This window comes from Lycium ferocissimum, chromosome 12 (genome assembly GCF_029784015.1).
Source record: "Lycium ferocissimum isolate CSIRO_LF1 chromosome 12, AGI_CSIRO_Lferr_CH_V1, whole genome shotgun sequence".
In the NCBI taxonomy this organism is placed as follows: Eukaryota; Viridiplantae; Streptophyta; class Magnoliopsida; order Solanales; family Solanaceae; genus Lycium; species Lycium ferocissimum.
This window is the reverse complement of record NC_081353.1, coordinates 45,189,220-45,204,620: the sequence shown is the minus strand read 5'-3', so window position 1 is coordinate 45,204,620 and position 15,401 is coordinate 45,189,220.

Here is a 15,401-nt window from a genome sequence, read left to right as displayed (position 1 = left end):
GAAAAATGTAGTTGCATATGTCTAACTGTTGATCTAAAACAATTCTTTAAACATGCATATGAATAGTTTTAGTTTGTTGCGTTTTAAATTGAGCACTTTTGATCTTCATTATATTTATAATAATATGTATTGATAGTTATGTTTGATGAAATTGCCTTTTTAAATGCATGTGTATAGTTTAAGTTTAATAAAAAAAAATTTTTAAAAAAAAAAACTATCGCAAGAGACTTTTTTTATTCAGTTTCCTAATTTGTGCCTTAGGAAAAACTCGTAACTATAAGATTTCAATAACATTAATAATTGTTACTGAGGATTCAGAGGATATATAAATTGATTCATTTGTTGTTTCATGTAAATGACGATCGAACAAAGAGAATGATGTATTTAATTGGTGTCAATAAAAATTTTCTGAAGTTTGACATATAATGGCTTCTTAGTTTAAAGCGCTACGCATGCTTCTTATGAGATAATTTCGTCAAAGATAACACTCGTGTGTTTTAATAATAACAAAGATTAAAAGTAATTAATTTTAGATTAAAATTGTTATGTTATATTGAAGACCATTTAAAATCATAACTAAAACACAAGGGGCTAATTTTGTTATTTACTCACACAACATTAGGGGTGGGAATACAATGAAAATAAATTGTCCATTCTGAAACTTGTTTCTTCTACTTCTACTATAGAAATAAAAATATATTTTCCAACATGCCAAACACAGCCTTGGTCTGGTGGTTTTTGCCTACCATTTAATAACATTTATTGAGTTGGGTAAATTAAAATTCAATTATTGTCTCATAAATATGAGAAGACAAAAACTTTATACGGCATTTATTTAAGGGACAGTAGTTTCTATTTTGTTTGATATAAATACTACTCCCTCTGGTCACTTTTACTTGTCCACTATTCCAAAATATATTTTAATTTTTACTTGTCATTTTTCGCATATCAAGATAAGACAACTTTTTTCTTCCTGTTTTAACCATATTATTAAATACTAACTTCAAATCATTTTTTCAAATCCAATAAAATATGCACCAATTAATATGGGTAAATTGGCAAATTATGCGCTTCATTTATTATTTTCTTAAACAGCGTGAAAAGTCCAAAGTGAACGGAGGGAGTACGTAGTATGAATCTAAGCCACAGAAAACAAATACATGCAAGATCTTTCATAAATCTATAGAAACATCGCACTGGTATTTTTTCCTTCCATTTTAATTTTATTAGTCTCTATGAACATGTCTCGCACGTTAATCCATGTCAATCATAACATATGTTAGGTATTATTGTTTGAAATTATATACTTACTATTCATTTCATGAGGTACAAAAATATTATTTGTTGTAGCCACTTAATACTTCTCAAACGTGCAGTTGCACGTTATTCCCAGCCAATCTCAATGATAGTAAAAAATTATTAGATAACACTATTGTAATTATATAAATTTATTTTGTGAGTTACAAAAATGTTACTATAGTATATGATTTAGGATTGTACCTACGTTATACTTCGTTGAAATTGATATTCTGAGTATTTATTTTTTTCTTCTTTTTCCCCATATAGAAAATATGTCATGACTAAGATAATACAATATTAGAGAATAAGTGACCATATAGTTAGTTGTTTATTGTCATTACAAATACAAAGGTGCTGAAAATCATTACTAAACAAAATTACATTACAAGAATATCAATCAATTTTAAAAATATTTAGAAAATAGCTTAAAAATTAAGTGATCACTAACATAAGGTATAATTATATCTTCTTAAAAATTAAAGTAATACATAAAAAAATACATCCAACCAATCCATAAATAAATATAAATATCAATTCACAAATTAGCACCTCATGAAAAATAAGTTAACATAATGAATAAATCACAAAAAATAGATATAGGAAAAATAAACTCATATCCTACACAACGCAGATTATCAAATTTGTAAAATAACTAAACAAAAATAATAATTGATCTGCTATTAGTCTCTATACATGTTTTACGAATTGCGTATCTAGAATATAAACCTTCAATTGCAATTTTTTTTCCTCGTTGATTTCCAAATATTTAAGAACTCCCTTCTGTCTCTTTTAACCTATTAAAAATAAAAACTTAAATAATTAGTTCCTTAAACGTACCTTAATTTCTCCAAAAGGAATAATTAATTTAATGATATTTTATTATTAATTGAATTCAAAATCCTAAATATTGGATATATATTTAAGATTATAATTTTATTCAACGTTTACGTTACTCATTGTCTTGAAATTAATACGTTACTTTAGTTTAACGACTCTTATTCTATCTTTTAAGATCACACATATAAAGTAATCTGAAAATACGTAAACCTATCAAATTATGGTCTAATAATTACCTAATCATTATATTTTTTAGACTTCAAATTCTAACGTGCACAAATAACTTTCAATCACACAATTACTCCGAGGAAAATAAGGGCATCCGTTTGATACTACCTAATTTGAATGTGATATCAACTCTTTAACTAATTTGATTTGAAATCGAAAATTAAAAGTAGTATTTGCTTTAAACTCTAGTTTTAGTTGCGGCACTTTATATATTTACCAAAATAGTCAATAGAAATATAGTAGCACTAATAGGGTATAAAAGTCGTTTAATAGTTAAAGGCTATTTTAGTCTACCAACATTTATATTCATGCTTTTAAAATAATTATAAACGTGCAGTTGCACGTTATGTCAATCTCAACCATAGTAAAAGATATTAGATAATATTATTTGTAATTATATATATTTATTTAATGAGTTACAAAAATATTACTATAGTATAGGATTGTATCCACTTACTTCTTTGAAATTGATGTTGCTGGTATTTACCTTTTTCTTCTTTTTACTCATATAGAAAACATGTTACAACTAAAATAATTCAATATTAAAGATTAAGTAACCATAAAGCCGACACATGGTAACCACTGTCTAGAGATTAATTAAAATTAGATAATTCACTTGTCTATGACCTTATTTTATAAATTCAATTGTTAATCTTTAATCTAGATTTTAGGTTAAACATTCCGATATTATTTGCCATAAAAAACTAAATAAAAATATTTCTAATCTTATATTATCTTTTAACCTGGTGAATATTTAGGACATGAGATATATCAAAGTTCTTAATTATGACAAAAAAAAAAAAAGGAAAGAAAAGACTCTCCTAACGTTGATTCTTCATTGACTTATTTAATACACTATGTTGTCTTTAATAGAAGTCACATGGGTATAGGACTACTATCCTACCTATTGCGTTCTAGCATATTTATTTGCTAATCATTCTTAACATGTTGGTCTTGGACCCTATCTCTATATTTTAACTTGGACTCTATAAATGAAATATTTTTACTTTTTTGTTAATTAACGTTATATAGATAATTTAATTAATAAGGAGTATAAAGATCAATCAACATTATTATTTGTTTTACTCAATCAAAGTAGCAGCAACAGCAGTAGTAGTAGTACCTAGTTTTGATATGCCCAGTTTTGAATATATAAATCATAGGGGATGTAATAGGAATTCCATAATATAGGAGGTGTAAGTGTTTAATTTTAAAATACAACGGATATGGAACTGAGTCATGTTACATTGGTGTTTAATAGTGTAATTAGTCCTTAAATTTTTAGCTTTGAAAATTTGTAGAAAATAAAAAAATTGTTTGGCTCCTTCGTTTTCTAAATCAATTCTTACAATTGGCTCATATCAAATTAAAATGTACAATTCAAATTGAAAAAGATGGGAAATCAATTTTTTCAGTCTACTATCGTCTTTGATGTCCATAAACAAATAGGATTATACCCTATATCATGCATGTTGGAAGTAGAATTTGAAGGATCCTATAGGCGGTGTTTGATTAAGATTAGAAGTTTATGCTAATTCATATTAGGAGAAGTTATTAAATTTACAATTTTATCCATTATAGAATTATGTTATTAAGACTCAATTTATCTTTAAAGGGTATAAAAGTCGTTTAATATTTGAAGGATATTTCGATCTACCAACATTTGTATTTATGCTTTTAAAATAATATAGATAAATGAGTTCTACAGTCTTATGGTGCATATTAAACTTGAACCCTACCTGTATATTAATAAGCATCGTAGTTGTTTTATTCACGTTTGTAGGCGATCTACGAACTTTTGCAATTAAAATTGCAAATAATCAGTCATTTACGCTTGTCCCACAAAACATTACAAGTTACTACAACATTATATTCTATGTTTTGCTACAGCAACTTCAAAATTTACACCAATTAATGCAACGTAAGCTTCTAATTATGAGTGTACATGGACCGGGTTGGTTCGGATTTTTTAAACACCAAACCAAACCAATTGCGTTGGGTTTTAAAATTTATACACCTAACCAAACCAATAAAATTCGGGTTTTTCAACCTCGGATTTTCTCGGGTTATTCGGTTTTCTCGGGTTTTTCGGGGTTTTTTTTTTTTCGGAATAGTCTTGATACAAAACATATACACTTTTACTTTAAATATTTCTTTAGTCCTAGTAAGATACAACTATATAATTAAGGTGTTTCTTAAGAAAATAATATAAAATGTGAGAAGAGTGATGACATTGTATTAAATATTCAGCAAAAGATAATAAAATCGGTTAAAATAGATATTGCTAATTAATAAGCCATAAAGAAAATGACCATAATCTAAAAATACTAAGTCATCTAAAATAAGTACAGCTAACAAGTATTAGTTACATGACAAAGAAAAAAAAATTTAAGCTATGCATTTTCACTCCCTAAAGAATAGATATCCAACATTATTGTCATTCTTAGTGGTAGATTGAATTTCTTTTGTGCATTAGTGTTGAGTTGGTTTTGGTTTGGACATTATTTGAGTTACTAACATCCATAGGATATAAAACTTATTGACATTCAAAATTCTAAGTTCAAGCTTGAATAATATGATAATAGATAAAAAAACTACGAAAAAATTTAAGAAATATTTATAAATTACATTACAAATAAATATTTTAAAAATTGAATACATGTAATGTCGGGTTGGTTTGACTTTTTTTTTAGCTAAAACCAAATCAAACCAATTATGGTCGGATTTTTTTTTTCAACACCAAACCAAGTCAAACCAAACCACTAATCGGGTTTTTTTCTCGGTTTGACTCTGTTTATCGGTTTGGTGCGGTTTGTCAGTTTACTTTGTACACCCCTACTTCTAATTTTAGTGTGCATTTATGACTTTTGAGTATAATAAAATGCTGCCTAAAAAGATTCTACAGTTTTTTCCTTTTCCAAAAAATGATCGTATGTTTTTCCACAATTCACAATTTTTTTTTTTAAGGTTTATTTCAGGTTAGGACACCACTTAGACACTGGAGAAAGAGTGAACAGTATTTAAATAATTTTCGACCTAATAAAATTTAACGTAAATGTAGTTTTCGGCCAACTAGCTTACCAACATGGCCTTATTATACATTACCTATACACTTTGGTTGTATAGGTTGTGTATAGCTATGTATATAACATGTATAGTATATGTATATTTAGTATAGAGTATACACTATCTATACTTCCATTCAGGTCAAAACTAGAATTCTGGTCAAAATTAGAGTTCAGTTCAACCCCACCCAATTCACTTAGCATATATAAGTCATGTCAGAACCAAATAATTACTTAACTTCGGCAATAACTGTCTAAATCCCGAACAAGTTTGATTAGCTAATAGTAGAAACTTTGTCCGGAACAATCCTACATAGCAAGCCAACTACTGCATCTCTAAAGGGATAGATGTACAATTATTTTGCAACCACTTGGGGACCTACATTACTAAATGAAAACCAGTTAAATTACAACTAAATATCCAATCAAAACTGACATTTAATTAATTATTCTTGCAAACACGGAGGACAATCTCTAAAGAGTTAAAAAAAAAAAAAAAGGCAAATTCAAAAAGACAGGTTGAAGAAGTTTACAACATGTGATGTGTATATTTCTGGTGCAAATACAGGGGAAGAAAAACAGCATGGTAAAGATAGAGGGGAGAAATGTTTGCTCGACAAAAAGGGAAAGTTGAGAGTTGTGGTCAAAAAAATACTTGAACTATCACTTTTTCGCGAGTTTCACATCCCAATTATCAGCTGTTCCTTTTTCCTGAACTAATATCATCCATGTATTAAAACACATCTCCAAACCGATTAGGCTAACTATCAGTTGTTCCCTTTTCCTGCTTGAACTATCACCACCAACTCTAGTTGGTTAAACACATCTAGTTGAGTTGATGGTGATAGTTCAGGCAGAAAAAGGGAACAACTGATAGTTGAATTATCCAATTCGCGAAAATATGACAGTTCAGATGTATTTTTGCTCATTATCTCACAAGTTAAAAGAAGCACGTGGTTAATTTTCTTTGGGGAGGGTATATACAAGTGGGGAATTTATCCGTGGTTGGTATTGAAGGCCGTCTCAACGTGATGAAAGGGTCTCTAAAGAGATGTTGATGGAAAGGGATGGGGAAGTCCAAAATACTAGGGCTGCTTATTGGGCGGATTGGGCAGATTATGACACTTAACGGTTTGGTTTATCGGTTATCGGCTTTTAAATATATAAATCCGCTAGCCAACCGATAAGATATTGGTTGATTCGGTATTAGGCTAGCAATTATCGGGTGGTTATCGGGCGGTGTATCGGTTAAATTATGTAACAACTATCACTTTACAATTCATAAGTTCCAGCGACTCTTAAAGCTAATCAAGTCAGTTCAAAATAGAAATAGGTCAGGCCAAATCAAAGTTCAAAGCATTATGAGGAGTTAGCTACACATAAAAAAAAATATAACTTTTATTTACCAAAAAAAAATATATATATATATATAAATTTTCGTGTATAAACTCTCCAGTGATTAACAGAAACTTCATCGAAAGGAAATCATTTGTAACTTCAAATCAGGCATGAAAACGGGGAGAACCAATTCATTTGATATGTTTAAGCACAAATTTTGTGAAGTACCAAAACATAACAAAGACGAATGAAGAAAGATGAAAGAGGAAAGACATCCTGGATAATTGTTTCTGATTTGTTTGCCTTTAGCAACACTCTCGTAGTTACTGCTCTCTTTAGGGAAATTAGGTTCCTAAGGGGTAAGAAGTGGGGTTGGGCTTTAGCTTTAGACTTGTGCTTTAGGTTTACAATATATTTTATATGTTTAGGAGTAAAAATATAAATATGATAAATTCTTAACGGGTTAACGGTTTACATGATAAGAAAATTGAGTAATCCACCCCTGCACGGATAAGCCGTTAATAATAAAATTTTAACCCGTTCCGCAACCGCTAATCCGATAACCCAACACCAATAAGCCAATTTTACGGTTGGGTTATCGGTAACGATTCGGTTTTGAACGGCCCTACAAAATACACACGCTCAACACTGAAAAAACTAACCTTATGGAATGCAGTTAAGGCCGACTAGAGCACGCAATTTGACCGTTTCTTATAAATCCTTCATCCGCATATTCCACAAGAGGCTGTTTTCACGGCTTGGTATAAAATACTCATTCCGTTTATTTTTACTTGTCATGTATTGACTTGGCACGCCTATTAAGGAGTAAAAAATAGAATGACAATTTTACTATATCACCCTTTAAACATAATAAATGCAATATTTTGGAAAATGAATTGATAATTAAGTCACTACAAAAAATAGGTAATTTGCCGAGGTTGAAAGTTGCAATTTGTCAGGGTTTTATCTTCTTCTAGCAAATAGTTGAGGCTAAAACCTCTGCGAATTGCAACTCTCAACCTCCGCAAATTACCTAATTTTTTGTAGTGAGTGATTATAGTAAATAATAAGGGTAAATTAGGAACTAAGTGTTAAATATTGTCTTGATTTTCTACACTGAACAAATAAAAATTGACATCTATTTTTAATATAAAGGATAAGTAAAAATGAACGGAGGGAGTACTAGTTACAAATCTTAAATTTCATAGTTGAATATTTGTTTCTGTTATCTTGAATGCTACTTACTACTTACGAGTTTAAGTGACTGGTGCGACTTTTTTGTGAATAATACAAATACCCAGGGGCTGGGAAACTGACCCAAAAAAAAAAAAAAAAAAAAAAAAAAAAAAAAAAAAAAGAAAGAAAGAAAAACAAAGGGGTAACTTTCAGCCTCCGCAAATTATCCAACTTTTTGTAGTGAGTGATTATAGTAAATAATAAGGGTAGATTAGGAACTAAGTGTTAAATATTGTCTTGATTTTCTAAACTGAACAAGTAAAAATTGACATCTATTTTTAGTATAAAGGATAAGTAAAAATGGACAGAGGGAGTACTAGTTACAAATCCTAAATTTCATAGTTGAATATTTGTTTCTGTTATCTTGAATGCTACTTACTACTTACGAGTTTAAGTGACTGGTGCGACTTTTTTGTGAATAATAATAATAATAAAAAAAACCTTACGAGTTTAAGAGCCCGTTCGTCAATGAAAATTATTCACTTTTTTTCGGAAACTTTTCTCACTTTATGGTGTTTGGCAATAAAAATTCCAAATACAACTTGAAGTTGTATTTGAAATTTGGAAAACAACCAAAACTTGTTTTTTACTTCTTTTTTTTCTCACTTTTTTCACTTTCAATACATTCAAACAACCAAATATTATTTATAAAAACTATAACCAAACACAACTCCATCTTCAAGTCCAACTCCAAAATACCAAATAAAGTGAAAAATATTTGGTTTTCATGGCCAAATGCCCACTAAGTAAATGAAGAGAGAAAATATTAAATTAGCCAAAGCTGCGCCCTACTTTGGAAACAATTTGTTCATCCTCATGAGTCATGAGGTTACACAACTTGAAATTCAAACGGGGACATTAATTATGTCCCATATTTGTAGTCTCTAGACTTAACGCGCAATCAATTTTATTAATGAAAGATCTTAATATTGAAGATATTTTTAGATTCAATAGACAGTGATGGGTCCAATGCATGGTCTACTTTCAGAGTGATCGCCAACCAACCTATAGCTTAAATGAGCATGTAGTCAAGGGCATCTTGCACCGAAGGAGTCAGAATTTGACCTTTAGGGGTTGAATTTGCCATGAAATACATATATAGTCATCATAGTTACTGTGTCCGCAATTAAAAATTTATACATATTTAATAGATTTTCTAAATAAAACTTACTGGGTTTATCCGAATCTGAACTAATACTCTCCTCCGCCACTGACAGCTAGTGTGTAATGGCAGAATCAAAATTTTCATTAAAAGGAGTCAAAATATAATTTACACCTTTCAAAGAATATTTATATACATGAAAAAAACTTTAAGCTAGTTATACAGTGTAATTCTCTACCGAAGAAGTGTCACTATTGACTCCCTTTAAACAAAGAGAGGACGACTATAGAATTAAAGGCTAAGTGTTTACAGCGAGTTCAGTCTATAGTGACAAAGGAACATTCAGAGAGGAATCTAGAATTTCTAGAAGATCGGTTCACTATTAAAGAACAGAGGGAAAAAATGTATCAAGTGGGATTGATCCTTAAACCTCTAGGTAAATAACTAAGCTTTCAACCAAGACTTTTGTAGCATGGGTTCAAGAAGGTAACACTACATATAAACTAACAATTATACACATAATATACTGAGTTTAATCGGATGACTATTGGTTTACATGGCCTTTTTTTAATGCATAAATTCGCCACAGGGAAATTTTTCGTCCGAGGGATTAGTTTCCATGAAAAAAATTATTCACTGCTGCACTGCTCTCGTCTGAAATGATATTATTCTTTAGGTGCCTCAAGTTGGCCGCACAAATTAAAGAATAAAATCACAGTAAAATTTTACTGCTTGAAGTGGGTTTTCCTTCGATGCCTAAGTAAATATATTGCGTAAATGAAAGTGAATTTGGGAGTAAAATTATCTGTGCATTAGGTACTATGTTTGGTGTATCTATCTACCCAATCAGGGTAATTTAGCCAACAAGTATCACTAACCAATTGATCGTACGTACTGATATTGATAGTGTCATTACTTGCTCGTCCACTTTTTTAACCGATAAAATTTATTAGTGTTGCAGGTCACTGACACCAATTGTATGTGACTTCGGTTTTTCTAATTCGATTTTTTGGTATGGGCCTGAAATGGGCTATTTTTCTGCTTGTAAAATGGACTATCCTTTTAATTAAAAATGAGCTGCTTTATGTTTTTTAATCTAAAATAGGCTGTTTTAATTTTTATACAGAAGGAGTTAGGCTATATGGTGCGATGACCACCCTTCCAGGAAGACCAACAACATAAACTAGATTGGGCAAACTATTGCAATGCTGTTAGATTTATAAACACAACCTTGTATGATGTAAACCTTTGAAGCTGCCAAGGTCCTCTATCTTACTGTAAAGTTATGATTATTGAGATGACTATGAGAGAGAGATGGTATGAGAAAAGCCTTTCGTTTGTAAAGTTTGAAATATTTACCCCATAAGAGAAACATGAGAAAAATAATGAACAGATATCCTCTTTTTTCTATAAGGCAGAAAGAATGGAGATCCTACAATTTCTCAAAGCTATCATTCACGTCATAATATATACATACATATGACTCAGTATATAAAAGCCAAAAAAAGAAAAAAAAGAAAAAAAAAAGAGCAGTTGACAATTAGAGTAAAGCTATCTTAGAAAATTAGCTTTGGTAACCATGTCAAGAATGTCGTTGTATAAGGATAAGGGGGAAAATGTAGTTGACAAAGCATAAACTTGGCCAAACTACGAGAGGCCCCAAAAAGAAAATGCATTACACAAAAGATGTTGACCCCATTTCGTATCCATATAGTAACTTTCGGCTAAACCGAAATATCGAAGAACCGGTGACCCAGAACCAAACACCGAATTTGTTTTAAAAAAAATTCAGTAACCGAATCGAAAAACCGAAATTAATTCGGTTCGGTCTGGTTTTTCAATTTTCGGTATTTTGGCGCAGCCCTACATGCAACACAAGAGAATTCCTTAAATTGAAGAATCTTCTGGTTCTTGCAGTGTCCCTATGAATCGGGATGGCCCAACCGGTCATGCCAAATAATAAAATCATTTGAATTAGTAAACTTCTGATTTACTATGGCACGCGTGTTTTAACCATGTTAATACTTGTGTAGTATAAGCCAGAAGAAAGAGCGGATAACTTTTCAAGCACATATTTCTTACCGACATCTAGTAATATAAAGATATTCAATCTTTTCATCAATTGTAGTCTCAATATGATAGCCATTTTTGGCGAATGTCTTTGAAACTCAATAAGTTTCTTTGAGACTTACTACAATATAATGCTTCATTAATTGACAAATTTGTTCCTCCGCATAATAATAAAGTAGCTTTTACGGAGCATTTAATTAATCTTGTACTTCCAGATATTGTATTAACGTTGGCTTCTTTTATCACCAAATAAGAGAAATATTTCTTATCTCTTAAAATAGTGTGCATTGTAGCGCTATCTATTAGACATATATCAACATAATTGATCTTGGGTCCAACTGATGACTGGGGAATTCCCATATTCTTCATAAAAATAAAAGGTACGTTATAAGAAATGTGAAAAACAACTTTAAGAAAGTGTGCTATAAATGTAGAAACTAGCAAGGCATGATGCTTTAGGAAATAATTTAAGGAAAATAAATTAGTGACAAACATGAAAGAAAACAACTTTTTTTTCATAGTGCTATTCCCCAGTGTGATGATCAGTTCTTCAATCAATATCATTATAGAAGTCTCCAGCTTCTAATTAAATGAGTATATTTGAGAGGTCTTGAAAATCATCATCTTTATAAGCAAGATTTGTCAATATCATCATATTCGTTTGAGAGAGCTGCTTCATCAACATTATTTTGAAAGGTCAAGTGTGCCTCTACGTTATTTTCTCTCGCTTTGAGGGAGGCCTTATAAAGCTTGATAAAATGATCGGGCGTGCGGAAAACACATGCCAATGACCTTTCATACCACATTGGTGGCACATATTAACACGTGCCAATGACCTTTCATACCACATTGGTGGCACATATTAACTTTACCTCTTGAAGGATTATTTTGAGAACCCTTATTGGTTTCTTGTTTATTCTCACCATGCTGACAATAATTATGACGTCCCTTGCCACGTTCACGACCACGGTAATTATTTTACCTAGGTTTATCATTAGCTATTGCTGTATTCACTTCAGGAAATGGAGCAGACCCAGTCGGATGTGATTCATGATTTTTCATTAATAGAGTATTATTCTGCTCAGCCATAAGTAGGCATGAAATTAAATCAGCATATTTTTGAACCCCTTTTCACGGTATTCTTTGTTGTAGCAACACATCTGAAGCATGAAAAGTGGTAAAAGTTTTCTCTAGTAAGTCTTCATCAATGATAGTGTCTCAACACAATTTTAATACTGAACTTACTTTATGGATACCAGAATTATAAGCAATTACAGTTTTAAAATCTTGGAACAAAGATATATCCAGTCATATCGAGCTTTTGGTAATACTGTCAGTTTTAGGTGCTCATATCGATCCTTTAAATTATTCCACAACTCAAGTGGATCTTTCATAGTTTTAATATTCAATTTTTAATCCTCCATGGAGATGATGACGTAGGAAAATCATGGTATTCGCTTTATCTTGACTTGATGCTTCATTTCCTTGTTTAATAGTATTCCCAAGACCTTTAGCGTCAAGGTGAATTTAGCATCAAGGCCCCATGATAAATAATTTTTTCTGGTGAAGTCAAGTGCCACAAACTCAAGTTTTGATAAGTTTGACATAGTAAAAGCTGAAATAGAATATGAAAAAAAAAAAAAACCTGAAAGTGGTAATGGAAATGATTTAAGCCTCGTGCTGATAACGTGTTGTGAAATAATAAAACTAAAATACAAGAGAACATATATAAGAAAGGGACTTGAAGATTGATATTATTTCTTTCACTTATGTGTGTCCTCAATAGGATGTGAGTGGTCCTATTTATAGGAAAACTAATTTAGCGATACATCTGGTTTCACCAACTAAAAGGTAACTTACTTTGGTGATAGCCAATTTTGGTTCCTAACATCCACCAAAACTAGGTGGGTTTATAACAAATCATCATATCTTGGATTTTTGTTGTCTTACACCTAATGTTAGGGTTTTGCCTGATTTTCTTACCATATTTGAATTTTACTTTTCTCTTGAAGGGAAGTCAGAATATAACCATATTTGTTTTACTTTTACTGAAAGAAAAATATAATTCTCTTTCATATTTGGCTAGTCTTTTTCTCGGAGGAAAAGGTTTTGGACCTCTATATATTGAAGAATCCCTCTCATACAATATGACACACAACAGCATCCACAATGTAGTCGTTTAGAGAGACTTGTTTATGGGGAAATTATTCTCTCCATAGTTTTTAATGCTTGAAAAGCATCCATAATGTAGTTGTTTAGAGAGATTTGATTAGGGGGAGATTTTCCTCTCAATAAATTTTATGCTTTATATTAGTTTTCATATATAGATCAATTGATCAAAGCATATTAGAATATTATGCCTCTTTTAGTATGTTTTTCTTTATCATTTGATTTATCGTCATTCAAGGTTTTGCAATTATAAGCTTCCACATGACGTCTGATTATTTCGATCCTAATAAGTGATATCAGAGCCAATGATACAACGAATTTGAAGACAGGTTTAAGGCAGATTCATACCAAGATACAACCAATTTGACGATAATGAAGATTTTTGTCCCAAAAAAAAAAAAAAAAAAAAGGAAGAAGATATCTGAAGTACTACATGTGGAAAATTTTCAATCATATTTTCAGCAATCCTGCTGCTGCATATTTTTAAAACAAAAACAATTTTTAACTCATGCGTACTTAACACATGAGCTCCAATTTTCAACTCATGCTTAGTTTTAACGAATGGCCTCAAATTTCAACCCTTGCTAACTTTAAATGCTTATGTCAATTTTAATCCCTATTCTGAACGCAAGGGCTCCACTTTTAACCTATGCTCACTTTTAACGCACAAGACTCAAATTTTTAACCCATGCCTACTTTTAACCATAGCAAGCAGCAGAGCTAGTGATGAAGATTATGTGAAGAAGACGAATCAACTTTTGTTAAGAAAATTCAGGCCAAAAGGGGAGATTTGTTAGACTTTTGCTCTGATTTTCTTATCATATTTGAGTTTTACTTTTCTCTTAAAGAAAAGTCAAAATACAACCATAGTTGCTTTACTTTTCTTTGAAAGGAAAATATAATTCTCTTCCATATTGGGCTAGTCCTTTGCTCGGAGGAAAAGGTTTTGGATCTCTTGTTATACCCCATTTTAACCGGGTCAAAACGAAGTACAACGTATTGGTGATTCCTAATTATTTAACTTAAGGAGTCGCCACCTAATTATTTTAACGGTGAATTAGGACACCTAATTGTTAACTAAATAATGCTAAACTAAACTCTACTTTTTAAGGGCTTACGAGCCTAATAAATTCTAGGTAAGGGTTCTAAATATCCTAATGGGAAGGTCTTAGGCATCCATTAGAATCCGTTAGTTACGGTTAACCGGCCAAACTTAGGTTAATTAAAAGATTAAAAATAAAATATGAGAGTTGAGAAATAAATATGCGAGTGCCTCACTTATAAAAACATTTGCAAGCTTTGAATTAATTAAGAAAAGGTGACTTGAAATTGATAGAGCACTGTCCAAATACATGACAGTAAAGTTAGAACAATTCAATCTAACCACTCCAGGAAAACGTTTGGTATAAAATGGACATTACAATGAATCACTTTAGAAATCCTTAACTTTGCTTCAAGGTATTAATAAAAAAAAAAAACGTGTTTTAGGAAAATTATATGTAAGAGAAAAATGAGTAGAGTCCAAGATTCGTAGGTTGGCAGCACTTACTTGGACTTGAAAGCCACAAAACTGATTTAAAAAAAAAAGTTTAAGGAACTGTTTAAATCTTCACCAATGTTCCATTTTCATGTAAAATACATAGTTGATTTTGAACATTCTTCGGGGTCATAAAAATTCCAGTTTGAACGCATATGCAGTGAACTAAATTAGAATTTGAAAATGTTACTCTTTGAAACTTGTTCCAAATATTATCCCAATCACCCCTTCTAAAAAATATAAGGTCAATAATATTAAGTAACTCAAATAAACAATCACATATAAGAAAAACCAAACGACGAGTTAATCATAAGAGATAAGCTAGAAAATGCAGTGGTCATTCCTTCTTCTCCCCTCTTTCCTAGCTTCTGTTCGGATGCATCCTTTAGAGAGGATAAGAGGAATGAATTAAGAAGCAAATGAAGATCCCGAGTTCCCTCTCGCTTCCCCTTTCTTTATGCTCGAATGCATTTCAAGGGAGGGCGAGAGGCATGAATGAGAAGCAGATGCGTATTTCAGG